Consider the following 27,501-nt stretch of genomic DNA (forward strand, 5'->3'; position numbering starts at 1 on the left):
TGCGATTGAATTTTCAAGGAGTTCAAAATTAAATAGACAGGGAAATAATGAGTACACCGGTGTATTGTTCATCACTAAAGGATCTTGGATCTGTCATCTAATGGACTGGTCATTAATTCATGTTTGACTAATCAGCTTGAGACTGAATCTCTTTGGTCCGTGATTGCTTACAAATAGATTTGTTTCTGGAAGGGGTCCGACTTGAGCAAAATACAGTTTTATCTTCTCTTCTATTTCCCAGATATCCTTCGCTGAAGTTTCAGCTTCATAGTCTTTTCTATTTGTCCACATATGATTTTGAGTTTCAAGACAGTATTTACAAACTTGAAGAACAGACGAAGTTTTGGATATATACGTTGTTACCACATGCTATGGTTTTCCTCATTTTTTATGGTTTTCATTGCACTTCTTTTCTTTCACAGTTTGTCATCTGCAATCATACATAATGTGGGAAAGTTATTCACTTCTCTCTCTCTCTCTCTCTCTCTCTCTCTCTCTCTCTGTGTGTGTGTGTGTGTGTGTGTGTGTGTGTGTGTGTGTGTGTGTGTGTGTGTGTGTTCAAATGGCTCTGAGCACTATGGGACTCAACTGCTGTGGTCATCAGTCCCCTAGAACTTAGAACTACTTAAACCTAACTAACGTAAGGACATCAGACACATCCATGCCCGAGGCGGCCTAGAACCGCGAGACCACCGCGGCCGGCTGTGTGTGTGTGTGTGTGTGTGTGTGTGTGTGTGTGTGTGTGGGTGTGTTTGAGTGCATGTGTGTCTGCAGTATGTTTCACTTACTTTTTCTGGTTGCTCCACCACCTTCACTGTGAAAAACTGGAGCGTGTAACTTTCACTGTCACTGTTTACAAATTATGAAATCGAGATGGCAGGACTGCTAAGAGTAGACTGTGTTCTGGGCAGGAGATTTGAATCTTTGTGAAGTTTATCTGCCATTTTATGTGAGCGAGTGATGACTGTGTGTGTGTTGGGAGAGGGGATGTGGGAGGGTGTTTGTGGGTGGACGGGTGCGTGTGAGTAGGTGAACTGCCGGCCGTGGTGGCCGAGCGGTTCTAGCCGCTTCAGTCCGGAACCGCGCGACTACTACGGTCGCAGGTTCGAATCCTGCCTCGGGCATGGATGTATGTGATGTCCTTAGGCTTTTAGGATTAAGTAGTTCTACGTTCTAGGGGACTGATGACCTCAGATGTTGAGTCCCATAGTGCTCAGAGAACAGATAACGTGCGCAAACAAACATACAATCGTCCACTTAGAATTAAATAACGTTATGCCTAACCGTAACATTCCCAGTTGTAAAGTTTTGAACTAAATGTCTTTTCCACATTAAATTCTATGTGACTGCCGATGACCAGCTGTGAAAGAAGTGCAATAAAAATATTTAAAAAACGAAGGATATAGAGGGAAGAGGTGGTCAACCTGGTGTCAGGCACTCTTATGCAACACGGGTTGTTCTGGGTGAAAGAGCAGCCATTCAGGATGCTAACAAAGCTGAAGACGGCAGTCAGCGTCTCTGAAAGGCACAGATCGGAAGTCTTACAGCTCTGGCAGGACTGACTAACAGAAACCAAGGGAAAATGAAGTCATCACGTCCCAATGGCCATGCACTGCTGCTCCAGCCCAATATATACTCTCCAAACCAGGCTCTCATTCTCAGATGTACGTTATACCCAACAGTAACCTGGTGTGCATGGTATTCCATGCGACGCAGTCAGTACGTGTTGATGACTATAGTATACAGACCACTTGCAGCACAAGATGATATTTTCATCTGCCATCCCCGGATTCTGCCACCAGTAGCTCCAGTCTCCCATCTGAACTGAAGTCTCCATGCAGTTAACATTGTGCGTCTGTTCTGCTGGGTCACCTTTTGGGGCTGCCTGCTGTTTTCAGTCCACTCCCAGGCGGGTTACATCGAGCGTGGGCCGGCTTGCTGGCCAGCTACTACTGTTGTCCGGTCTGTACAGGTTGCAGTCTACCCCTTCCTTCCTAATTCCAGCTACTGTCCACAACAAGCAAAGTATTTTATGAAAAATTTGAGAGGAGCGAAGATTACAATACACATTCTACTTTACTTAGTTTTGCGTGTGGAGTTGGTTCCAATTCTACTTGTCAAGGGCTGTGATTCTTGAAGCTGAAATTCTCACATGTTAGGTCCTCATGGTTGAATTTATCTAAATAAATTTGAAGATTGTCGTTGCAGAATTTTTGTTATTACGTCAATTTATTTTCTCACATTTCAGTATATCGTACAGTCTTTTTAATTTTCACATTAACAAAGCCGAAATTTCATTGTTTATCCAAAAATACAAGGTCCGATCACATTAAAGGCATGCTTCCTATTCCTTCACTCTGCGGTAATAACCATATTCCAAAGAGTTTACCGAGCGAGGTGGCGCAGTGGTTAGCATACTGAACTCGCATTCGGGAGGATGACGGTTCAATCCCGTCTCCGGTCATCCTGATTTAGGTTTTCCATGATTTCCCTATATCGTTTCAGGCAAATGCCGGGATGGTTCCTTTGAAAGGGCACGGCCGATTTCCTTCCCAATCCTTCCCTAACCGGAGCTTGCGCTCCGTCTCTAATGGCCTCGTTGTCGACGGGACGTTAAACACTAACTACCACCACCACCACCAAAGAGTTTACAATGTTTCTTGACAAATGAGTTTCTATTAATTTCGATTATTATTTCATATATGACATCAGAAATAAATATAGTAAACAGTACTAGATTGTGTAATTAATGATAGAAATTTTAAGTGTGCCAAAAAATTCATAATTCCAAATGCTTCTAAAAAAATTAATTTTACTGCACATTCAGAGCTAGTACTTATCGATTGTAACATCGAAAATAAAGTAATTCCTTTTCATAAATTTTAAATATAACATATTGCGTATAAAATAATATGGACGTTTTCAGCAGAGCAGCTGACATTATACTGACGTGTCCAAAATTAGAAAAATAATACTGGTATCGACAACTACTGTTGAGGAAAAGTAATGCTAGAGGAGGATGTCCCGTTACAAAGGTCACAGTGTCTTCGACCATCATCTGGGGCAGGCACACGCCATCATCAGGCCGGGTACCACGATTTAAACACTTTACGTTCTGGTGTGCTATACCTGCGGTCATAGAGCAACCGGACCACGAAGAGCTCCCACGCTCATCCCACGCTGACGACACGGGCGCTTGCGTCAGGCTGCTCTTGGCGCGTGGGCGTCAGCAGCTGTAACTTCCCACTGGCGTTGCCTGTCATGCAGGGGAAGTGCTGTTGCCGACACGCCGCGCGATCGTAGCCACCTACATCAGCGGGGCCAACAACCTCCTCTTTGGCTACTGCTGCTCCATAGTTGTAATTGGCATGTATAAAGGATTATTATAATTAGAAGTGCTTTACAGCTAGTACTCAGTGCTTTTCCAGTCACCACCACACGTGCAGCCCACGTCCTGGAAGACAGACTCCATCTTGATCTGCCATCTGCCGATTCACTCACCACCGTAGGGATCACGTCCCGACCCCTACACTTTGCGGTCTTGTGCGACTGCCTCAAGTGGCGGTACTGGGAATCGAAGTGTGATACAGTTTGTCTGTCCGGAGGCGACTGTACAGTCCGATGAGAGCCGTACACGATCTTCTGCAGTGATGACATTTGGTGCCAGCTGTAGTAGCTTTTATCTGTACATTTCGTCTCATAAATTTATTTCCTTATCTTATCAATTACTCTTCGTCTGTTGTTTGCGTCAATAAAGTTCCCAGTGATGGACTAGTGATCTCCTGGATAAACGACCAGAGACTGAGATCTTCCAGTTGTTAACATTAATGTGACACACCTTCATATTAGCCTAAATTACATCCTTAAATCATTATCTATGACATCCTATACATCGTTTGAAAACTATCTAAATGAGCTCCCCATCGTAACTGTCGTCTTAAAATCATCACCTGTGTAATAGTTACATGTGCCTCTTCAAGGATGCTGACATTCGACCTTCGATCTTGCCATGGCATATGGAGAATCTTCCTCACGCATCGATGACGATAATGTTCCAACTTTTAAAGATGCAGTATTCAATATGTTAAGGATTCAGGTTCATGGAGCAGGATGGAAATTAAAAGTGACAGAGTATTAGCTGAACATTGACATCATGACTGTCAAATACTCTAGATTTCAACCTGGTAATATATATCTCAGCATGGTTAGTTCTGTATTGAATTTCCGAATCTATAGTAACAAATAATAAGAGGAAGCTAGCAAGGTACAGAAAGATGTAAATTACTTGAACAATTACTCCGTCTCTGGTGACACTTTATCTGTCTCGAGGTGCTGTTTGGTGAAGAATATGCGTTTTACTGATTCCAATTTGAGATCAAGCTTTTTTTATGCTGTGAATAAGGCATTCAGGATTAAGTCAAGTCCTTCTTCGAAGTGAGCCACGACTGCAATATAATGAGCGTACTGTAACTCAACAACCACAGATGTTGCATGTTATTCGGTATCAGAGTTGACAATATGTTTACCTGCTTAATAACGTGCTGGTCCATCTATGCAACGCAGTACAGTGGCATTTCTGTGCGAGATTGGTTCAAAAAGTCCTTCGTAAGTTTTCAGAGGTATCTGACACCAGATTTTCACGAAACTGTCAGGCATTTCTGGTAAGATACGAGCCGATTGTTTCTGGGCGCAGAGCTGGCGTACAATAGTCTACATATGTATTCCATCGGCATCACATCAGGTGTATCTGGTAACCAAGACATCAACGTGAGCTCACTATCATGTTCCTCAAACCACAGTTACAAGATTCTGTTCCTGTGACATTAAAGGTTATCCCGCCGGCAGATGCCATCGTCGACGAGGTAGATGTCAGGCATGAAGGAATGCAGATGGTCCGCAATAATGTTAACATAGCCCTTAGCATACATAGTGCACTGAATTACTATTACAGCTTCCACGGAACCTCAGGTAAATGTCCCCCATAGCATATTTTCTGCTCGCGCCTGTCTGCGTCCGTGACGCGTTGCGTGTTTCGTGCAGTTGTTCTCCTGGCGATGGCGTATCCGGACACGAATATCGACCTGGTGTAACAAAAAAGATTTCGATACTTATCAATATTTTTATTAATGCTTATTCATCCGAGCTGACGACACATTTGTATTGACCTACGGTCCAATCTCGATGATCTCGTGCCCACTGCAATCATAATTGACGTCATTGTTGGGGCAGCAGGACAACACATAGGGGTCATCTGCTGCTGAGTCCCATCTTCATCAATGTACGCCAAACGGAGTGCTTCGAATACTTATAATTGCGCCAGTTTTGTACTGTATCGTTAGTTGTACCACAGATCACCGCTTACCCTGCTTTAGAGACAGACCACACCTTCGACCTCCTCGTTCTGCGATGAATCGTAGACGTCCAGCACCTTGGCGTCCACAAGCGATTTCAGCGCTTTTCAATCACGGTCCACAGACGCTTATAACATTATCACATCAACAGCCGGCCAGCTTTCCTGTTTCCGAGATGCTCATTTCAAGGGACCGGACAATAAAAATGAGCCATTGATCAAAATAACTTTTGTCAGTGGCTTCCATCGTTTGGAGCTCATACCATCGCTAGCCTGATTCCCCATTTGTCTTTACTCTGCTTTTATATTTTTCCTTGCGGGGTCATGTACCCGCAACGCCAACATGCGCCATTCGATCTCGCAGTGAGTAGTAGTCCCGATATCTCAGCTCTTCAGTATATGTATCATGGTTACGTCATACATACACTGAAACTCCAAAGAAACTGGTATAGGCATGCTTAGTCAAATACAGAGATATGTAAACAGGCAGAATATGGCGCTACGGTCGTCAACGCGTATATAAGACAAGTGTCTTGCGCAGTTGTTGGATCGGTTACTGCTGCTGTAATAGAAGGTTATCAAGATTCAAGTGAGACTGAACGTGGTGTTATAGTCGGCGCACTAGTGATGGGACACAGCATCCCCGAGGTAGCGATGAAGTGGGGATTTTCCCGTACGATCATTTTACGAGTGTGCCGTGAATATCAGGAATGCTGTAAAACATCAAATCTCCGACATAACTGCGGCCGGAAAAAGATCCTGTAAGAACAGGACCAACGACTACTGAACAGAATCGTCCAGCTTGACAGAAATGCAACCCTTCCGCAAATTGCTGCAGATTTCAGTGCTGGCTATCAGCAAGTGTCAGCGTGCGAGCCGTTCAACGAAACATCATCGATATGCGCTTTCGAAGCCGAAGGCCCACTCGTGAACCCTTGATGACTGCACAGCAAAAACCTCGCTTGGGCTCGTCAACACCGACATTGGACTGTTGATGGCAGGAAACATGTTGCCTGGTCGGACGAGTCTCGTTTCAAGTTGTATCGAGGAGATGGATGTGTACAGGTATGGAGATAAGCTCATAAATCTATGGACCCTGTATGTCAGCAGGGCACTGTTCAAGCTGGTGGAGACTCTGTAATGGTGTGGGGCGTGTGCAGTTAGAGTGATGTGGGACCGATGGTACTTCTAGATACGACTCTGATACGTAACACGTACGTAAGCATCCTGTCTGATCACCTGCTACGATTCATGTCAATTGTGCATTCCGATGGACTTGGGCAATTCCAGTAGATGGACAATGCAACACCCCCACATGTCTAGAATTGCTATTGAGGTGCTCCAGGAACAATCTTCTGAGTTTAAACACTTCCGCTATCCACCAAATTCACCAGACATAAACATTATTGAACATATCTGGCATGCCTTGCAACCTGCTGTTCAGAAGAGATATCCAGCCCCTCGCACTCATACGGATTTATGGATAGCCCTGCCGGATTCATTGTGTCAGTTCCCTCCAGTACTACTTCAGACATTAGTCAATTCCATGTCACGTCGTACATTAGTCGATTCCATGCCACGTCGTGTTGAGGCACGCCTGCGTGTTTGCGGAGGCCCTACACGATATTAGGCAGCTGTACCAGTTTCTTTGCTTCAGTGTATTATTACATACTATAACCGTAGAAATAAGTCATTAAAATTACTAAAATAGCTGTGACTAGCGAAATGAACTTACACATTTTGCATAGGTTCAGGACATTTTATAGAAATACATTTTTAATTATTGGAGCAGATCTAGGTTCTTACTGTTGAGTAGAGTATGCAGCATAGACACATTATTGCTTTATGTGGATGTCATGGTAATGTTGAACTCGTGATGTGGAATGACCGATTTCTCCAAGTGATTTACTACGAGGACATTACTGCAGAACCCATTTCTTTTTTTTTTTTTCGTTTTTAGTGAATTTTCTCCACGTTTGCGTCTTTTATGTGGATTTCTATCCTCTCTAGTTACTATAAACATGTTCACTTTGTTGTATAAAACCACGTTCATCCATCTCATAGCCATGCAACATAATAGAGTCTCAATTGGTATCTGCAGCTATCACATTATGAGTATAAGCACCATAGTTCACAACTGCCGTCGCTTAATTGAAATAATGGTCGATGTTATGTGAAATTGGCAAGTAAAGGCAAGTAACTATCTGTCTAACTATTGCCACCAGCAACTCCGGAGTAACCATAGTCTCAACACACGGTTAAGTTATTTTTGTACTACATTATTTTCCATTATACTTGCCCATGGATAGCTGTAACTGCTAGTGGGAAATAAAGTATTAGAGAGTAAAAGGATATTTCATGGTAACATGTACTTGGGCTTATCCGTAGGTGCTGCTTAACTGGAAGTGTCCTCATGAAGAGGCAGCAAGCATCAGAAGGGATTGCCATCCCTGTATCCTGGCAGTCAGCGTTAACGACGGGCCACACTACACAACAAAAACGCTATGGCACTATTCAGATGATTGGCACCTACTCCAACCGTCACGAGAGTTCCCACTTAACGAAACAAGTGCGTGGTGCTACTAAAATAGTTCAAATGGTTCTAATGGCTCTAAGCACTATGGGACTTAACATCTGAGGTCATCAGTCCCCTAGACGTAGAAATACTTAAACTTAACTAACCTAAGGACATCACACACATCCATGCCCGAGGCATTATTCGAACCTGCTACCGTAACAGCAGCGCGGTTCCGGACTGAAGCGCCTAGAACCGCTCGGCCACAGCGAACGGCTATTCAAATAGTCAACAAGTCACTATTAATAAAACAAATGCGAATAAATGATTTCACGAGACTGGCCGAAATCATAATACGTGCAATGAAGTTAGCAGTAGAGCTTCTAGCTGCACTGAATGCAGTTAGTGCAGTCTCAGGCTTCGTTAAGGTCGGTCAGGTTTATTACAAAATATTTCCTTTGATGCAATGATTCCAGTTGGAGTGTCTAAAACTGTCTAAGTAATGAGTCAGAAATTTAAGATAAATTTTCTCTTTTCAGTTATATCTTAATGCTTATTATTTTGCCACCGAGCGTGCTCCAGTAACTAAAATGCGTGGACATATACTACATTGAACCACTCGGAATATCTACGCATCGTGACTAAGCCCTGGGAGGGTCTATCCTCGTCCATCACTTCCTACTTCTGGCTGTTCATCTTTCTCAGCATTTTTCATATTGGTTGAGAAATTGTGACAGTGCAGCACAGTGCTAGAAACCTCTAAGAAGCGAGAAATTATTTTGTTGTCTTACAAGGAGGTGGAGTGCTTCATGTAGTGCAGTAATGCCTTCCAGGTTACCCCGTTATAAATCTTCTCTCTATAGTTTCACTGGCTCCTATTCCTGCTACTACACATAAACAAATTTCAGTTAAGAAATATCATAGATGGGTTGACATGTACTACGAGGGCTTGCTGAAAAGTAACGCTTTTGCATTTTTTATGTGAAAACCTTTAAGGTTTTTAAATAAAACAAACTTTATTAAGATTCTTTTTCTTTATTCTTCACGTCTATATATTTATTTCTCAACATAGTCACCCTGTCGACGGGTACATTTTTCTCAACGAGAGACCAGTTTGTTCATATCGTCACTGTAGAATGTTTTACTTCGTTCAAGAGGCACAATCTCGCCTCTACTTGCACCTCTTCATCTCCAGCAAAGTGAAGGCCTCGAAGGTGTTCTTTAAGTTTTGGTAACAGCTGAAAATCGGATGGGTCCACGTCGCAAGTGTCTAGAAAATGGTTCAAATAGCTCTAAGCACTATGGGACGTAACATCTGAGGTCATCAGTCCCCTAGACTTAGAACTAATTAAACCTAACTAACCTAAGGACAGCACACACGTCCATGCCCGATGCAGGATTCTAACCTGCGACCGTTCCAGCAGCGCGATTCCGGACTGAAGCGCCTTGAACGCTCGGCCACAGAGTCCGGCGCAAGTGTCTAGAGGACGATCGATGATAGTGAACCCTAGGCGTTAAATTGTTGCAAATGTCACAGCATTCGTGTGCCGTCTGACAATGTCGTGCTGAAGAAGAGAGTGCACCATGTTTGAACGGTTAGAAACCCAATTACAACATGCTGTCTTTCACGCACCGACATGGTTACTTTATGTTCAAAATGTTCAAATGTGTGTGAAATCTTATTGGACTTAACTGTTAAGGTCATCAGTCCCTAAGCTTACACACTACTTAACCTAAATTATCCTAAGGACAAACACACACACCCATGCCCGAGGGAGGACTCGGACCTCCGCCGGGACCAGCCGCACAGTCCATGACTGCAGCGTCATAGACCGCTCGGCTAATCACGCGCGGCGTTACTTTATGCACCAACTTCTTACACGCTACCACACGTACCCTCTAGCGGCCGAGGGTTGCAACGTGGGTCAGCAAAGCAGGTAACATGCATGACATGAAATAGCTCAACCGATACTGAGAATAAAAAATTCAGTGCCGTTAGTTTTCAACACTTTCTCGTAGATACTGTCTATGTGCTTTGGCGGATTTCTGTCACTCGGCTTCTCTCTTTCAGTCTTGATTTCATGCGATACAGGAATATATCGGAAATATATATTTACCAGAGATGTAGGTAGCTTCAGACTACGACGTCACGACTCCTAATCAGCATGAGTAATAGTTGTAACGAGAGCTACTTATTTCACGAAGTACCATCATGACCTGTCTCTATACGACGCACCCCGATACAAGCATCGTATTTAAGTAAAGTTGTATTTCTAAGCAGAAAGTGATATTATCAAACTGGGATAAAAAGAGAATGGGGACTCAGCCATGTTTTGTGTGGTGTTTAAAAGCAGAATCTGTTTAGGACTACCCCTCTGATTCTTTTCTGATTTTGCCCTTTTAGTTTATAGTAGTTCAAGCACCTTGAGTAACTGGTTTCTGTGCCCTGACCGTAGGATATCAATATCACTTACGTAGACTGTACCTCATGGTGTAGTGTTAATCGTCGCCGTCTCTAGACTGCAGTGTCCTTGGTTTGTTTCTGTTCCGGATCAGAGATTTTCTATGTTCGGGTACTCGTGTTTTCGCTATCCTAATCATTTCGTCTCCTCTTCTTCGACGCGCAAGTAACCGAAACGACGTCAGACAGAAAGATTTATATCGAGCGGCGAACAACAGCAGACGGGCCTCCCGGCCAATAATATCATATAATCGTTTCATTTCATCATTCGTGTGCCACCATGTACCTAATCTGTCACCCTGTCACATGTACTTTTCTCGATACCGCAGTTCTCACAACTGTTAGCGTATAAGTATCAGATATAGACTGATACATACACTGACGGAAAAAACCGCAGCACCATATAATAATTAATGTAGAGAAATGAAATTTAGAGAATACACTTGTCTAGGCAACATATTTAAATGATTAACTTTGTAAGACCCTAGGTTAATGTAAGCGTGAGATAGTTCATCGCACATATGAAATGCTGGTACATTAAAGGCCGGTGAAATCCCAAGAATGTTGAATGCAAAATGCAAACGTGTATGCGTTTTGTTGTTCAGGTGTCGAATGTCAATTTGTAGGATGCAGTTCATACCTGTTGCATGTGGTCGTGGTCGGTCAATAAAGGGACGTTTAATGCTGTTTGTGGATGGCGCTGGAGTTATTGTCCGATGATGTCCCATTTGTGCTCGATTGGAGACATATCTGGCGCTCGAGCAATTCAAGGCAACATGTTTCCACTCTCTAAAGGATGTTGGATTACAACCGTGCTATGCTGGAAAACACCCCCTGGAATGTTGTTCAGGAATGACAGTACAACAGGCCAAATCACTAGAATGAAGCACAAATTTGCATTCAGGGTGCATGGGATAACCACGACAGTGCTCTTGCTGTCATATGAAATCGCATCTCAGGCCATAATTCCAGGTGTAGGTGCAGTGTCTCTAGCACAGCAAACAGGTTGGTTGCACGTCCTTCACATAACATACCTCCACCCTCGTTTCAAATGAGCTCTTGAAGTCCCCAAAGGCGGATGCGCGCTACGTTTAATGCTCTTTGTGGATGACGCTGGCGTCTGGCTCGGAATTGTTCTTGAAATAAACGATTTTCAACAGTTTTTTGTGCCAATGTGGCGCCAACTGCTGCTCAGATTGCTGCCGCAGATGCAGTATGACGCGACAGAGCCATACACCGAACACGATGCTCTTCCCCCTCGAATGTGACACGTGGCCGTCCTGAACCCGGTCTTCTTGCGACCGTATATTCTCTAGACCACCTCTGCCAGCAATCATTTACAGTGGCTACATTACTGCCAAGTTTCACTGCAATATCGCAGAAGGAAGATCTAGCTTCTCATAGCTCTATTACTCGACCTCGTTCAAATTCAGTGAAGTGTTGAAAATGACGTTTCTGTCGCCTTAAAGGCATTCTTGAGCAACATCAGTTCACCACGTCACTCTTAGGCGACCGGCGTGAAATATGAATAGTTACCAAATTTCAGACGTAGAAACACACGTACCAACTTCTGTTTATGTTGCACAATTCCTTCTTGGTGTTGCGAATTATTTCCGTCAGTGTACTAGATATTTTATACAGACAGTAATGGTGGCAACCCTGTGATAGTAATGTCAGTAAAACACACAGACAAAAATTTTCACAAATGTAATACATTTCGATTTCATATTTATTTTTCCGTAGAAGGATGAGTAAAAGGTGATCTTGCCACTTTAATTCGCACGTTTCCTACACTGAATTTCAGAAATATCTGTCTTAACCAAAGACACGTTAGTGTCAATGGTGTACTGACTTGCATTGCTGTTTGGTCTAGTCGGAGATATTACACGTTTTGCGATAAACACTCTGGTTTGTCACAGTCACTAGATGGCTTTTCGTGAGAATTCGTTTCTGAACCCAGTTTGTGAGGACCCCATTTGCTCGTGAGTTTCTACACACTTTTGTTCTGGTCATGGGTCTACTCAGTCATGCTGTCAAACATTTCTGTCTTACATCACATGGATGCAAATCTGTCGATGCGCTCGCTACCTGCTATTGGCTCAAGGAACGCATTGCAGCCGTAATCGGATGCGTTTATGGAGGACGAGTTTGTTTCTCCAATGTCACAGTGATGCACGATAAATATTTTATTGTTTCTTACTATTCTGATAGAAAATAGAACTTACTTGTCTGTGGATGGATTCGAGTCGTATGTCTATGTGAACTGTAATATCCATGCTATTGCCATTTATGATCATGCTAGGTACTACAAACTTCTCTTATTAAGTAACATGACAGTTCGATTCGTTGGTATAATTATTTTGTGTAAAGTGATTCTGTGAAAAGTGATTTATTTCTTTTGTGCTTAGTTTGAATTTCATTCTAAACAAAGTCTTTAAACGGAGCACTTTTCTAATATAGCATGTTATAAACAATACCCATTGTTCTTTCTATAATATTTACTTAACGCATTGATGCTATCTTCCATGTGACTACTGTCTATTCCGAATTCTAATTTCATTAAAATGCGGGATACATCATTCGCCAGATACCAAGAACTTTACGAAGCCACTGTGCTTCTTATCATGATCAGGCACTGCACCTCTCTTGGTAAGTTCCACTCAGTTTTAGGTACTCTGAAATAATTAAGATAATTCAATGGAATTTGACTCAATGATTGACTGTAATGCGCAGCAGTATTTTTCACGGCATTTTTAATCCTTGTGAAGTATATATAAACACGAAACTATATGAAGATATTTGTAAGTAAGTGCGTATGAAATACTTCTAACTATAGATGCAAAAGTACCGCGAGCAGCCATAGATTATCACACGTTAGCGCAGACCTTAGTAGTTTTCCTAGTAGCCTTGCTCAGTTAAGATTGTAACTGCATTACCTGTACGATAAATGTGTTGCATACCTATCGGGCGTTACCTCATTTCGATCGCTTTGTTTGCATGTGCGATCCGTCTCTTACTACGTAGATTCCCCTATAAACCGCACGCGGTCAATCGTATAGATACTGAGCGAAGATATATAAAGAGCAGCGTCACATCGAGAACATTTTTGTTCTACGTACAATAAACAATATTTATAGCAAAACTGAAATTGCCAATGTTTAATTTAAGTTTCATTCGAAAATTGTGGATGTGTAATGTTAAATAGAGAGATACTGTTGTAAAAATAAAAAATGTATTCTAGTTCTATATACAGCGCTCGAAAAGGCAGTTTCCTCTAAAAGAAGTTTTAATCAAAATAAAACGCAAACAAAAACACTTCAGATATCGTAAAAGGCTATGCTTCAGACAAATGTCTTCAGAAAAGTCTTCTTACCTCTTAAATATAGATCCGATATTTACAAATTTCTGTTCTTCAGAAACGTTTTTCTTGCCATTGTCATTCTATATTTTATATCCTACTATACTTTGACCATCTTCAGTCATTTTTCTACGCAAATAACGAGGCCCATGTACTATTTTTAATTTCTCGTTTCCTAATCTAACCCCCTGACCGTTGCCTGATTTAACATTGCATTCCACTATCCTTGTTTTGTTTTTGTTCAAGTTCATCTTATATACTCCTTTCACTTTCGTTCGCAGCTTGCTCAGTCTTCAAATTGAATAACACTTGGGATAGGCTGAAATCCTGTCTCAGTACCTTCTCATGCCTTTAGAACTGTCGTCTGCTTCAATAAAAGTTGGAAATAACGTTTTGCTAATTGTGTTTTTACCTCTGCCTCCTTCAGAAACTTAAACAATGTATTTCAATCAATATTGCCAAAAGCTTTCTGCAAATCTAAAAATGATACAACACAGGTTTGCCTTTCCTTAACCGAGGTTCTAAGAAAAGTCGTAAGATCAGTACTACCTCCTGCATACTAGCATGTTTCTGGAATCCAAACTGATCGACCACTAACAGCTTATCCATTCTTCTGTAAGTACTTTGCAACCATGACTTACTAAGCTGATAGTTCGGTAACAGTTTCACCTGTCAGCACCTATTTTGTTTGGAACTGGAATTATTACTTTCTTCTTGAAGTCTGAGAGTATTTCTCCTGTCTCATATATCTTGCACGCCTGGTGTAATTGCTTGGCCGTGGCTAGCTCTCCCAAGGATAGCAACAGTTTTGAGAGAACTAACGAACTTAGAAAAGTTCTAAAATTTCCTAGACGTTCTGGTCTGGGTCAACATTCGTAAGTGGTGGTGGAGGACAGCCAGTCATCAAGCATCAACACGGTGGCATTGTCCAATCAGGTACCTGCTAGAAACGCCAGCACCTATCGCTCAAGCCTACCATCAGCTAACAGCACAAAATTTGAACAAGAGTTCAGTGGAAATTTCCACAGCTTGGGCATTGCTCTGTCTCATCAATCACAAAACATACTTATTTACAAATAGTGTGAAAAAACTGTGATCTTTGGCCTGTTAACGCAACAAGTCATCTATGAAAATTAATATTAGCACCTCCACAACGAGAACCAAGAAAGTGACTATGATTCTTCCATTTCACATGCACTTCCTCCATCACAGAGCTATCCATACTTAGAATAATAGATATGGGGTCACATAGGATGCTGATATGAACTAAAAAGAAAATAAAGTCAGTACCCAATCCTTCTCTCAGACGTGACTGTATGTTAACAAGTTGCTGAAAAGCTATATTCTGAACTAAATTAAGTCACTTTAAGCATTAAAAGTATTAATTTAATGTAAAGTAGCAAAGATAGACGCCATTTAAATAACAAGTATGACGTTAATGTGCCGTTGTTTCCAAATATACTTTTTTTTACGTCAACTTTCTTATGTAAGCTTATGGTCTGCAACCATGTCCGATTTAATTGCACTGCCACCCACAAATATCTTGCACATTCCACTACGCTACGAATATTATTACATATTACGTGAATTTTTTGTACTTTTGATTAAAGACCCACAAATCAGACTGGTGAGGTTGATGGTAAATGCAGTAGCACAGTCAATACACGCTACAGATCAACTCTTATCAAGTGCTCTGAGAGGAGCTCTTTCTTATGTTCAAAAGTCAGAGTTTTTTGCATTTATGTATGGTCCGGAGTGTTTCCGATCATACAAACAGTATAAACCTGGGCATTGTACGGAAGGTCGTCTATAAGACGGTCTGCTTTACGCTACGAGTTTCATAATGTTTATACACTGTTAGTTCCGGCTTATCCTCTTTGCTGTACTAACTAATCATTTCTTTCTGATACTCACGAGCCTGTTGAGATGAAATTATTGTTTTCTTGTTTGAGTAGGTAATGAAAGAGACAAGAGTTAGCTTTTATAGGCAAACGCCACACACTTAAACAAAGGATAACCAAAAATAAATAACATAAAATACAGCCTAAAAGGTCTAATAACCTTCCACAACCGAAAATGACTCCCGGAAAAGGTACAGTACAAAACAGGAAGAAAATAAATGCACAGCTCTATTACGTGGCCTAGTATATGCAAGTAGGAGTATCTTGACGTGGAAAAGCGGGATAATGTCTGAAGTATTTGAGTGTCCCTTGACACTAGAAATAAATAGTAAGTTTATCCTTGCAGTAAGTTTGTTTATATCCTTGCAGTAAGTTTGTTATGTGTAAATTGCATACTGGTCGCCCAACGTAATAACTCAGCAATTGCTTCAAACACGTGACTGATATAAACCACGCGTGATAGCGTGAAAATTCAGTAACGCTAATCTACTTCCTCTGTGACCTGTGTGGTGCTGACACCTCTTGCTCACCTCGTCAGTTAGCTGAAGTACAGAATAACGAAGAAAAATGAAACATCAATCAATTACGCCGACAGCTGCGCTGAGCGTAATCACGACCGCCCACGTACCGCCGTATGGGCGGACTAGGGCAAATGACTGCCCAGTAACGAACCGCTCATCACAATCCATTATGTTGCAACACAACTGTCGCATTTTGTTATACCTTCTTCTAGACCTGTCCACATTTTATTCCGACGATAAGTTTCACTGCAACGCCGGGTTAGATCCTAAGGAACTCTGTGGGTGGTTCAAAAAGACTCACCCGATTTCACAAGATTTATTAATGAATGAAGGTAGAATCATGCAGCACATTTCATATTACGCACTGGACTACAGAAAATTTATTCTGAAAAGAACGATTAGAATTAATTAGGATATATAACTTACGTGCACGTACATACGTCCGTAGGGTACCTTTCAGAAATGTTCAATGCGCACACCGCGTGCGAAAATGAGTCAGACGCTAATCAGACTCGTTCCATACGTTTCCAAACATCTCCGGAGCTTCTGCAATCACTGCTTTTGCTATACGAAGTTGCAGTTGCAGTTATCCCAAAGATATAGTCTTTCAAACCTCAGATAACCCACCTACCCCCCCCCCTCTCCCCCCAAAAGTGAGAGAAGGCGACCTCCGATAGTAATGGTCCTTGGAACCACACCATCGTTAAGGCAACTCACTGTTACGAAAAGCTCCTAAATGCAGGTACCAGTGCGCCGGAGCTCCGTCATGTTGAGAAATGAAATTTTCGGCAAGTTCTCATAACTACAGGGAAAAACCAGGTGTTGACCGAGCATGCGAGCTGCACCAGGGAGATTCTCATCGGTAACCACATCAGCAGAGAACTTATAACTGAATCCAAGGTAAAGTTTTAGTTGCCAAAATACTCATGAATGAAGAAAGAAATATCGGTGATTTTCTTACCTGTGCTTGTAAACACTCTGTTTCATCACATATGCACCACATCATCAGGTTCTTTCTGAAATAAAACCATATGTAATAGTGATATAAGTAATAGCGTCCTGGTCTAGAAGGAATCGTATTGTTCACAACAGGTCCACTGGAATCTAAGTTCTTCCTGGTGGAGACAGAGCTTTACCGCGATTTTCAGGAGACCTTGACATATAATGTGTATAAAATTCTTGAAAGGTGTTTGTGTCATGTTTCAAAAGAGAAACGTTTCCATGTCACAGAAGCAAAATTTATGAAAAATTTTAATTGGATGTCCAGAAATTGATAAACATATCGTGTCGCTTCAGTTGTAATTAATGAACCATTAAGTCAGTTTAATGCAAAGTTTCTCAACACTGACACTACGGCTAGTTTTTATGAAAAAGTGATGAGTGTTGTTACTAGCACAACAAAATGTATTTGTTGTAATTTTCCTGGAGATTAACGTCTCATCTGACCCATTTCTCAATGTGTGATAGTCTTTTTTCTGCCTGTGCGTGTGCACGTGTGTGTGTGTCTGTGTATTACCCTAGCAACTGACTCACGTTCTTTATGGAAACCAACCACATCTTATACATGATGAATGAGCAGGTATCGAACTACGCTTCTCCACATTGCTAGTACAGTGTCACTTTACTCTAAATGTCCTGTAAGAACTCATATTCTGGAGGACAGATGTTCAAATCCCCATCCGAATATGCAATTTTAGGTTTTGCGTGATTTCCCTAAATCGCCTCAGTAAAGACCCGGTTGTTTCATTTAGAAAAAGTTAATAAAAGATTAATTCCTTCTCCGTAATTTCCTAGTCCAACCTTATGCTCTGTCTCTAGTGATTTGTCGTCGACGGGACATTAAACCTTACTCTTCCTTGAAGTATTTTTGGGTGTTATTAGTCTGTGGTCACAGCCCAGAGCAGCGACATTTGTTGTAGGGGGTGATAAAAAGGTTTACGCAGATTAGCAGTCCCCGGGGACCAAGCAGCAATCGGTATTGTAATTGTAAACTTTCGAAGCTCCATTGGTAAAGTACCGGAACTCAACTGACAGAAAGCACCGAAGCTGAAATCGTTATAGGTACAGAAAGCTGGCTGAAGCCAGAGATAAATTCAGCCTAAATTTTTACAAAAGCACAGACGGTGTTTAGAAAGGATAGACTGCATGCAACCGGTAGTGGCGTGTTTGTCGCTGTTAGTAGTAGATTATCCTGTAGTGAAGTAGAAGTGGATAGTTCCTGCGAAATATTATGGGTGGAGGTTACACTCAACAACCGAGCTAGCTTAATAATTGGCTCCTTTTACCGACCTCCCGACTCAGCAGCATTAGTGACAGAACAGCTGCGAGAAAATTTGGAATACATTTCACATAAATTTTCTCAGCATATTATAGTCTTAGGTGGAGATTTCAATTTACCAGATATAGACTGGGATACGCAGATGTTTAGGACGGGTGGTAGGGACAGAGCATCGAGTGACATTATACTAAGTGTACTATCCGAAAATTACCTCGAGCAATTAAACAGAGAACCGACTCGTGGAGATAACATCTTGGACCTACTCATAACAAACACACCCGAACTTTTCGACTCTGTAAGCACAGAACAGGGAATCAGTGATCATAAGGCCGTTGCAGCATCCCTGAATATGGAAGTTAATAGGAATATAAAAAAGGGAGGAAGGTTTATCTGTTTAGCAAGAGTAATAGAAGGCAGATTTCAGACTACCTAACAGATCAAAACGAAAATTTCCGTTCCGACACTGACAATGTTGAGTGTTTATGGAAAAAGTTTAAGGCAATTGTAAAATGCGTTTTAGACAGTTACGTGCCGAGTAAAACTGTGAGGGACGGGAAAAACCCACCGTCGTTCAACAACAAAGTTAGGAAACTACTGCGGAAGCAAAGAGAGTTTCACTCCAAGTTTAAATACAGCCAAAACCTCTCAGACAAACAGAAGCTAAACGATGTCAAAGTTAGCGTAAGGAGGGCTATGCGTGAAGCGTTCAGTGAATTCGAAAGTAAAATTCTATGTACCGACTTGACAGAAAATCCTAGGAAGTTCTGGTCTTACGTTAAATCACTAAGTGGCTCGAAACAGCATATCCACACACTCCGGGATGATGATGGCATTGAAACAGAGGATGACACGCCTAAAGCTGAAATACTAAACATCTTTTTCCAAAGCTGTTTCCCAGAGGAAGACCGCACTGCAGTTCCTTCTCTCAATCCTCGCACAAATGAAAAAATGGCTGACATCGAAATAAGTGTCCAAGGAATAGAAAAGCAACTGAAATCACTCAACAGAGGAAAGTCCACTGGACCTGACGGAATACCAATTCGATTCTACACAGAGTACGCGAAAGAATTTGCCCCCCTTCTAACAGCCGTGTACCGCAAGTCTCTAGAGGAACGGAAGGTTCCAATTGATTGGAAAAGAGCACAGGTAGTCCCAGTCTTCAAAAAGGGTCGACGAGCAGATGCGCAAAACTATAGACCTATATCTCTGACGTCGATCTGTTGTAGAATTTTAGAACATCTTTTTTGCTCGAGTATCATGTCGTTTTTGGAAACCCAGAATCTACTCTGTAGGAATCAACATCGATTCCGGAAACTGCGATCGTGTGAGACCCAGCTCGCTTCATTTGTTCATCAGACCCAGAAATTATTAGATACAGGCTCCCAGGTAGATGCTATTTTCCTAGACTTCCGGAAGGCGTTCGATACAGTTCCGCACTGTCGCCTGATAAACAAAGTAAGAGCCTACGGAATATTAGACCAGCTGTGAGGCTGGATTGAAGAGTTTTTAGCAAACAGAACACAGCATGTTGTTATCAATGGAGAGGCGTCTACAGACTTTAAAGTAACCTCTGGCGTGCCACAGGGGAGTGTTATGGGACCATTGCTTTTCACAATATATATAAATGACCTAGCAGATAGTGTCGGAAGTTCCATGCGGCTTTTCGCGGATGATGCTGTAGTATACAGAGAAGTTGCAGCATTAGAAAATTGTAGCGAAATGCAGGAAGATCTGCAGCGGACAGGCACTTGGTGTAGGGAGTGGCAACTGACCCTTAACATAGACAAATGTAATGTATTGCCAATACATAGAAAGAAGGATCCTTTATTGTATGATTATATGATAGCGGAACAAACATTGGTAGCAGTTACTTCTGTTAAATATCTGGGAGTACGCGTGCGGAACGAGTTGAAATGGAATGATCATATAAAATTAATTGTTTGTAAGGCGGGTACCAGGTTGAGATTCATTGGGAGACTCCTTAGAAAATGTGGTCCATCAACAAAGGAGGCGGCTTTCAAAACACTCGTTCGACCTATACTTGAGTATTGCTCCGTACCAGATCGGGTTGACGGAGGAGATAGAGAAGATCCAAAGAAGAGCGGCGCGTTTCGTCACAGGGTTATTTGGTAAGCGTGATAGCGTTACGGAGATGTTTAGCAAACTCAAGTGGTAGACTCTGCAAGAGAGGCGCTCTGCATCGCGGTGTAGTTTGCTCGCCAGGTTTCGAGAGGGTGCGTTTCTGGATGAGGTATCGAATATACTGCTTCCCCCTACTTATACCTCCCGTGGAGATCACGAATGTAAAATTAGAGTGATTCGAGCGCGCACGGAGGCTTTCAGACAGTCGTTCTTCCCGCGAACCATACGCGACTGGAACAGAAAAGGGAGGTAATGACAGTGGCACGTAAAGTGCCCTCCGCCACATACCGTTGGGTGGCTTGCGGAGTATGAATGTAGATGTAGACGTAGATGGTAGTGGATTAGAAACATAGCTCTAGAACGTGAGGCGAAGTAACGGCCAGTGGGTAAAAAAGTGGTATATACGAAGTTGAAGCCTTCACCACTCATGAAACAACTTCGATAATTTCAAGTGTATTACCGTAATGCAGAGGGTATGTAAATGGCCTTCCTCTGTTTCCCAGCCACGTTGCTGAGACAAAACAAAAAATGAACACGGAATCGCAAAGAGATGTGGTTTCGCAAAAAGTGTACACTTTGGCCATACTACGAGGGCTATCCAGAAAGTAAGTTACGATCGGTCGCGAAATGTAAACCACTGGGAAAATCCGGTAAAGCTTTGCACAGATATGTTGGGCAGTGTCTCTAATGTTCCCGTCGATCGTTTCGAGTCGCTCTTTTCTGTTTTGAGTGAAACAGCCCTCGTATGTGAGAAACAATTTCACGCATATCTCATCTACATCTACATCTACATACATACTCCGCAATCCACCATACGGTGCGTGGCCGAGGGTACGTCACACCACAACTAGCATCTTCTCTCCCTGGTGCACTTCCACTGCCTGTACGCCTCTTTACCAGCCCTAATCTCTCTTATCTTATCTTTGTGGTGTTTCCGTGAAATGAAAGTTGGCGGCAGTAGAATTGTACTGCAGTTAGCCTCAAATGCTGGTTCTCTAAATTTCCTCAGTAGCGATTCACGAGAAGAACGCCTCCTTTCCTCTAGGGACGCCTACCCGAGTTCCTGAAGCATTTCCGTAACACTGGCGTGATGATCATACCTACCAGTAACAAATCTAGCAGCCCGCCTCTGAATTGCTGCTATGTCCTCCCTCAATCCGACCTGATAGGGATCCCCAACGCTCGAGCAGTACTCAGGAATAGGTCGTATTAGTGTTTTATAAGCGGTCTCCTTTACAGATGAACAACATCTTCCCAAAATTCTACCAATGAACCAAAGACGACTATCCGCCTTCCCCACAACTGCCGTTACATGTTTGTCCCACGTCATATCGCTCTTCAATGTTACTCCCAAATATTTAATCGACGTGACTGTGTCAAGCGCTACACTATTAACGGAGTATTCACACATTACAGCATTCTTTTTTTTCTATTCATCTGCATTAATTTACATTTATCTATATTTAGAGTTAGCTGCCATTCTTTACACCAATCACAAATATTGTCCAAGTCATCTTGTAACCTCCTACAGTCACTTAACGACGACACCTTCCCGTACACCACAGCATCATCAGCAAACAGCCGCACATTGCTATCCACCCTATCCAAAAGATCATTTATGTAGATAGAAAACAATAGCGGATCTACCAAACTTCCCTGGGGCACTCCAGATGATACCCTCACCTCCGATGAACACTCACCATCGAGGACAACGTGCTGGGTTCTACTACAGAAGAAGTCGAAAATTCCAGAAATCAGAGCGTGTCTGTAAAAACTTGAAGATACGAGGAGCAAATAGACAGTAACTACATGTTGTCGAATACATACATGTGGAGGTCCGCCATTTCACGACCAACTTCGAGATACTAGCTATTTTGTAAGTCGTGAAGTCATTTTGCAAGTATACAAGAGGAAATCATAAACTTTTAACTGTAACCTCGAAAAATCCAGATGTGATCATAAAACTTGGTGACTCTGTTAGCTCTTCTTTACAAATGAATGTGTAGAAAAATCCATCAAAAGGACACATTTTCTCTAAAAGGTGGATGAGTTGGATTAGGTTGTAGAAGTCTGTATTTTGGGTGTTCCGAAAACTTTCTCGTCCCAAATTACGTCGTCATCATTACGGATATACCTCCTAGGCCATGGTTTCTTCATCCGAAGAAAAGGGGAAGAAGTCTCTGGGTGCATATCAGCATCATATAGAGGGTGAGTGAAAATTTTATAGCCCAAAGAAGCAGCGAGGGTGACTGTGTCCTGCGTGGAATAAGCTGGGGTGTGAATGTGGAGCAAATACACGCCCATGGGCAGATCCCACTCTTCATCTTCACAGCCCCCGCAGCAGGGTCACGAGATTTCTGCAGTGTGGTCCTGTGACCGTTTGCCTTTACGAGCACAATCTCTTAACATCACACCATGGAAGTACTAAAAAACATTAAACATGACATTTCCGAACGATGGTGGCGTCTTCTCGTTGTTCGATAGTGGAGGATCTACATTTATCCACTAGTCGTCTTGTTCCTCTGGCTCGGAATTATTGTGATACACCAACCCCTTCCCTTATGAAGCCCTCTGGATTGGGCCTGACGTAGTTGCAGCACTTCCGCTGCTGCCTGGGTCCGGCGGGTTTTTGAATAGGTGTGAGCAGTCGTGGAACACAGAAGGAGATGACCTTTGTCACGTTCCAGATGTCATGCGAAGTGCTCAGTGACTCATACTCACTTTTTACACTATCGCCTCGACTGTGTTACGTCGTTCGTGGAGCACTGAAGCGTCCCTTTCTCTTGTGGCTCCGGAGTCTTCACACAGAGATGGTCTGCCGCTTCGTTCTTCGTCACTCATACTAGTTAAACCACAACGGATACCTCTGCGGCACGCAACCACTTATCATATAATGGTACATTGTCGCCGTACATTTTCACCAACTCAGTACCGTTCTTCAAATGCAGAAAACAAATTATCGCACGATACTCCATCAATGCCTTTTGCTATTTTGTTTCGACTCCCGTGTCGATTGCTACGACTATTGTCCTCATAGATGACGCGTATTTGATACTGTCGCTGAAATAACATTTAGCACTTCGTCCATTGCAGAATGATAGTTTCTCATCAGACTACAATTTTCTACAATTTTATATAAAGTTCTGAATACCAGTTCTATCAGCACACAGCCGGATGTGTGCTAAGACGATACTCTCATCGTAAGCGATCGTTGCAAGTGATCGCTGGTTAAATAGAGATTGAGCAACCGGCACTGTAGACATGTATTGTATCTCCAAAAAAGCAAATATTTCTCGAAGTGGTAATTAAAACTGGGTGACAACTCTCTGTATGCGAGATAAGAATACCTAAACATACATTGGCTAGCAAGTCCTACCTTTCTTGAAAACATTCAGACATATCAGAAGGGGAATAATATGGTAGCCCCGAGAGATCTCAGAGTATGATCTTCATATGGCAACCCCCAAGCAGTGGCAGATTTATATATAAGCCCACTACGCATGGGCCAAGGGGCGGTATCTTAAGAGGAGCAGCATTTTTTGCTCTGTACTCATTTTAACCTTTAACGTTTTAAAATAACTGCGCATACAAACGACAAATTTTTTAATATTGTTAAACAATTTGCTAGTTTAAATAAGCCTTAAGAACGACATTCGACAATACAAGCTTGGAAATATACATAGTTTACTTTGTGACTGAATGGGTTTCTGTCTGGTATCATCTTCATGATTGTTCAAAATATTTTGAAGTAAGCTGTCAGGATGGCAATCTACAATACAATGTTTGAAGCGTTATTATTCGGAGAATGTTGTCGGCTTCTACTTAACCCTTCCATATTTTCCCCGTGAAAATACCGCAACCCCTTGATAGCTGTGATAAACAAATTCTTCAATACTGTAACATCGGTGGACCGCAGTATGTAAAACCCGACTCTACTTAAATTTCTTGTAGAAATTACGGGGAAGTATCTAGTCAACCCTTCATTACTGCAATTAATGTGAAAGCTCTGTGGTCTTCAATATCTGAGTTTTGATTTAACAAAACATTTTGATACTGAGAATGTTTTACATTTTTAAACACATATTTATACGAAAAGAACATAAGCAGAATATCCAATAATGTGTGAAACATACTTAACAACAGTTTAAAAATTTTACTTATTTATTTACTTTGTTGCTTTTTTTCGAAAAAAGAAGAGGAAACCAACTTTCGTTTGTCTCATTTATTGTTCATCAGCCTGCACGATACCAAAGTGCCCACGGTGTGCAATCGAATAGTACGTGGCATTGCAAATCTTATATTAAACATCTTAACTAAACTTTTTTTCTTCGAGGAAAGGCTATTATAATTTTATGTTGGAAGAAAAGGTGCATTTGCTTGTAGACATGACAGTAGTGTTCACACAAATGACAACACACCACGTCAACTGCCAACAAGGTTACTTAAACTTTGTAGTCTGACTTCTCTGCCCACAGAAACCGCTAAAATGTTATAAGAATAAATGGGATAAGAGTCAATCCAGAACACCTCACTGCAAGAAATTGCAAAAATATTTGCTTCTTAAATTAGAAAGAGACTGTCAAAAATATTCAGAACATACTTGCGTCCCAGCTAAAATTCCAGCGACGCGGGAAACAGAAGCTAAAAAGGGGCTGTCCCGTTTCCTTTACGAGACGAACTCCAACCGACAGGTGTGCTTCTACTGTTCACTGGAAACAGTGAAACAGGCGACAATGAAATTAAATTATTCTGAATTGTCGTTCTATCATAGCACAGTTACGTCGAGTAATCCGAGTTGGTCAATTAATCGCTCCGTGTTTACAGTAAAAAGTGTAGTACGATTGGAACTGGATGCAGCCTTTCTTTCTTTCTTTCCTTTTACAATTTTTTTTTATTTTGTGTTGTCTGTTCGTTGACAATGTTGTAAGTAATAACAGTGAAAACAGCAAACGTGCAAAATTAAGTGGGCGCGCCATTTCGGAAGTTATAGAAGGAAAGGCGAGAACGAGAAGCCAGTGTTCTAAAAACGCTTGGCAGAGTACATAAACTTGTCACAAAAAATGTTGCTGGTTCGACTTCGAGTTCAAGTAGTACAAATGATATTTGTGGCACTGCAGCTGTTGTAAAAGAAGTAAATACAGACGAAACAAAACATAAAAATGAAGAAAAGCAAATTTTTCCTGGTTTAGAGTTTCACGAAAATTAAGTGTCAAGTCAGAAATTACAAAAAAAAGAAAATAACCTCGTTAGTGATGATCCTGCAGAAGGGTGTGAATGAATCAAGAACCGACATTCTTTTACAACGTGGCATCAATCAAAATTGAAAGGCTGATGTTTGTAATTCAAGAAGATCAATAGGCGGTAAAAACAGATATTGGAACAAAAATGTATTTTACCGTAAACTTTTAAATGGTGAATCAACTTTGTGTGATTTTCTAGTATACTCCTGTAGCACCGGTGCTGTTTTTTGTGCACCACGTAAATTGTTCGGAGGTAAGGCCCCGTTTGCTACTAATGGTACTGCAGATTGGAAAAATATTTATGTTATTTTAAATTATGAGAATTCACTTGAACACAAAAAATCTGAGTTATCACTTTTAATAAGAAAAAAGTCGCTTGGAACAATAGATAACCATATCGAGTCATATGTTGAGACAGAAAAAACGTACAGGCGCAGTGTGTTGAAAAGGGTGCTTGCAATAGTGAAGAAGCTAACAAGTTGTTAACTTCCCACACGTTGAAAGATTTCATTCATTACATAATGGTCAATTTATGATGTCTCTTGAAGTTGTAGCCGAGTTTGATCCTTCGCTCGCAGAGCACATTGAACATACAAGTTATGTTTCTTCAACAATCTGTGATAGAATAATATAGCTTCTTTCTGAATGAATAAAAAGAATTATCATAAGTGAAATAAAACAGGACAAATATTTCTGTATAATAGTAGATTCTACTGCGGACATTTCACATATTGATTAATTATCTTTCATATTAAAAAATGCGAAAGAGAATGATGAACCTGCTGACCGTTTCCTTCTGTTTCTACCAAACCCGGGACACAAGTCCAAAAACTTAGCTGAGGCCGTACTAAAAGTCCTGTCCACAAATTCCATTGATATTACTGACTGTAGAAGCCAGTGATATGACAACGCAAGCAATATGTCAGGAACCTACACTGCTTTGCAGGCACGCATTAAAGAACGATATCTGAAAGCGCATTATGCGCCTTGTGCAGCACATTCTTTGAATGTAGTCAGCAATAGTGATTTCTTTTGGCAATAGGAGCACTCACGTAGTTATCCCATGCACCCTGACTACAAATTAGTACGTCAGTCTGGGGAAACGACCTGCTGCGTGGCCATTCATTAACAGCTTTTCAGGGGGTGTTTTCAACAGGATAACCCTTGCCTTGGCATCCTCGATCTTGTGATCTGTCTTCAATCGAGCACATATGGAACATCAGCGGACACCAACTACAGCGTCATCCATAAACAGCATTAACCGCCACTGTATTGACCGACCAAGTGCAACATGTATGGAACTCTATCCCACAAACGAACATCCAGCGCCTGTAAAACACAACGCAGGCACGTTTACATGTTTGAATTCAACATTAAGGCACTTTTACCGGTAATTAAAGTAACAGAATTTCACATTGCAATGGCTTATCTCGCGCTTGTATTAACGTGTGATCTTGCAGTGTTAATCACTTAAATACGTTACCTAGACAAATGTGTTCCCGAAATTTCATTACTCTACATTACTTACTTTTCGGGGTTAGGTTATTTTCGGTAAATGTAACTTTCCAGTTACGGCGGCGTAAGGAAATACACGTCGACGTCTCCGATTCGTTGATGCGTCTGGAAGCAACTGTCCTTACTCTTTGTGCCGCCGTGAGGTACCAACTTTTGCATGAGACCTCGTTCTGCGGACGACATTACAGGAACGACTGTTGTTAGATTCATTTATAAGCTA

Source organism: Schistocerca gregaria, chromosome X (assembly GCF_023897955.1).
Source record: "Schistocerca gregaria isolate iqSchGreg1 chromosome X, iqSchGreg1.2, whole genome shotgun sequence".
NCBI lineage: Eukaryota > Metazoa > Arthropoda > Insecta > Orthoptera > Acrididae > Schistocerca > Schistocerca gregaria.